Source organism: Octodon degus, unplaced genomic scaffold, assembly GCF_000260255.1.
Source record: "Octodon degus isolate 3935 unplaced genomic scaffold, OctDeg1.0 scaffold00015, whole genome shotgun sequence".
NCBI lineage: Eukaryota > Metazoa > Chordata > Mammalia > Rodentia > Octodontidae > Octodon > Octodon degus.
Window position 1 is genome coordinate 13,750,131 of NW_004524591.1, and position 3,056 is coordinate 13,753,186.

The window sequence follows — 3,056 nt, forward strand, 5'->3', positions numbered from 1 at the left end:
GCCCCTTTCCCTTTAAGATTTTGATGAAGGATCTCACTATATTCCCAGATTATTAAGCTGAGCAAATGATATTGCAATCCTTTTGCCTTAGTTTCCCAGAGTGCTGAGATTACAGGCATGGGTCACCATATCTGATTTATTTACTTTTTCTTTGAGTTTTTTTCCACTGACATTAATGTATATGGATCAAACAAAAAAATTTATTTATTTATTTATTTATTTATTTTTTCAGTTTGGAAGCAGATACTTTATTAACTGACCAAATCATAAAAACACCATGGTAGATACCTTAGTTCATCCTTCTAATAAGCCTGTTGATCTGGTCTTCCCTATTTCCTGCATCTCCACCTTCCACAAAATGGGTGGTCTTTTTCTTCATTCCACCTCGAGGAGATGATAACTTGAATGGCCACAGGAAATTATTTGCCTCTTTGAAGCGTTTTCCAACAGTATAGATCTCATGAATCAGATCCTCCATGCAGATGATTCCATATTTACCAAGAGATCGAGCAATCAATGAATTATCTGTCAAGGCAATCCGCTTCTTATTGATTTTGCCATAGCCACGCTTGTATATTAGTTCGTTCACTGACTTCAGGTTTGGGTACTCCCATGCAATGTATGGCTCCACAATTCTCAGCATGTTAATTGAAGCCTTGTTGAGCTTAACGAAGGTACCATTGAAGATTTGGCGAAGGCGAAGAAGCTGCAACACCTTGAGGATTTTTGGGCTCACACCATTGATACCCCTGATCCAGATGACAAATGCCAGTTTGGGCTCTGCAGGGACATAGAAGTTGCCAGCTTTTCTCGCCATCCTAGCCATCCGGATCTCAGTTCTGTACATCTGTCTGTACTCCTTATGATAGTGCCTGGCTTTTTCATAGATGAGCTTCCTCCTCGCCTTGCGAAGCGTCTTCTGGACAAACTTCTTTCTCAGGCGCTTTATCTTTAGCTCTGCGAAATGTTTTCGCTTTTTCATAAGGGTTTCTGGCACAGCAGGAACCTTCTTTTTCTTCTCTTCTGCAACCTCCATGGTTCCAGCCGGAAAGAGGAAGTCAGCGCATGCGCTAAACAAAAAAATTTAGAATGTGTATTTGTGGAACAACAGTATATTTTCTACCTGAAATGGATTGAAGAAATCATGGAACACAATGGGGGTAAAATATATATAAAAGCAACACAATGGAAATAATTAGAGGATGAGATCTTACCAAAAACATTTCCATGAGTTTAGGAGAAAAAATTTATAAGAAGTTAAGAAATTAACACAATACAAGTTAAGATTCCAATAGATAAATAAGACTTTAAAAATCAAGATTTTCACTTGTGATAGAAATGTTAATATAGTAGGAAGTAGCTTTATCATATGCCTAGTAAACTATAAAATTATATCCTTTGATCCCAATCAGATCTGTCTGAAGGTTTGTCTTAGGAACATGCTGTTAATAGAAACACATACATATGTCAATGTCTAATTGGAATTTGGATGAGTGTGGAACAAAGGAATTTTTTCATGAAATTTTGTAAATCAGTTTAATAGATCATTAACACACGTGTAATTGGGAAGGCATATTATGGTGTCCCTAAAGGAAATAATACCTAGAAGTTGTTTGTGGTTAAAATTTATAGATGAAAATTTTTTTTTTTTTCAGAACCAGGAATTGAATTCAGACCCTTGTGCTTGCCAGGGAAGTGCTTATTCTACTGAGCCATCTCCCCGGTCTCGAAAATCAAAATTTTACATCTAAAAATTCTTAGTTTTTCAGTATTATAAAATGGAATTTCCTAACATATAGTAAAGATAAGAGAAATTGATGGTGATTCTCCTCATACCCATCAATGCCATCTACCATTGACATGGTGTTATATTTTGTCATTTAATTGTGTACCTTAATATATTCATATTTATTTTTCTCTAAAGGTTTTAAATTGCTGTTGCCTTGAGAGATTTTTGATTAACAGAGATAAAATTTAAATGTAGGCTGAGGTTTGAAATGGTTTCTTGTAAGTTTGTAAGTGGCCACCAGGTGTTGCTCTGCAGCCACTAATGAGCATCAGGAAAGGTTTGAGGAAGGACACATTTGAAATGAAGTAAGACTTTTTGAGCTGTAAGGAAGACCAAAAAATTATTTTTATTAATATCTAAAGCAATTAAATATTGTTGATATATAACCTACAGAATCTGCTGTCAATTGGTTATATATTTTATTGTTCAGAAAGTCTCTACCATAGTTCTCTTACCTGGAATATAACTTCCCATGCCATAGTCTCCAGGTAAAAAACTTTGGGTTTAATAGCAAATATGTTTATGTTAGTAGCTATTTAAAATGTTTTTAGGAAGTTTTATCTTTGGATAATGAAACTCATTATCATAATTTTATCAATGCGATTATTTGATTGTATCTCTACACATAATCTGTTTGAGACTACTTAACACATACATTCAATAAATATTTTTTGAGTGAACATAGAAAGAAAAACTTCCAACTTTAACTGAATGCTGTTTTGCAACAATTGGTAAATCTCCTTATAAATATGCTTGCTTGTTCCATTTCTTATTTTCTTTTAAGGATTATAATATCAACTTCAATAAGAATTATAGTTTTAAAGTAGTCTAGGAAGGGCTGGAGAGATAGATCAGCAGTCTAAGTGCCTTCCTGGCAAGCGCAAGGACCTGGGTTTGGTCCATGGTAGTGATGTGATGCTGGCCCTGGAACCCCAGGTGCTGGGCCAGTTTGGAAGCCAGATGTGGTGGTGCATGCCTGTAATCCCAGCTCTGGGGGAGGCTGAGACAGGAGGTCTACTATGAGGCTGAACTGCATAGTAAGACCCTTTTACCAAAAAAGAAAGAAAGAAAGAAAGAAAGAAAGAAAAAAGAAAGAAAAAGAAAAGAGCCTAGGGCCAACCAGATAACTCAGCAGACTAAAGCACTTGCTTAGGCAGAGTGCAGAGGCTGGTGTTAGATCCCTGGCATGCCATGCCAGCCCCACCCCAAGGGTACCCTGAGACAGCAATTGAGACTAGGCGTGGTGGTGTGCGCTTGTAATCCCAGT

General features: G+C 36.6%; 1 pseudogene; it reads right to left on the reverse strand.

The window, feature by feature from the left end:
• Nucleotides 1-289: 289 nt before the first annotated feature.
• Nucleotides 290-1,064, reverse strand: LOC105741541 (annotated as a pseudogene).
• Nucleotides 1,065-3,056: the final 1,992 nt, after the last annotated feature.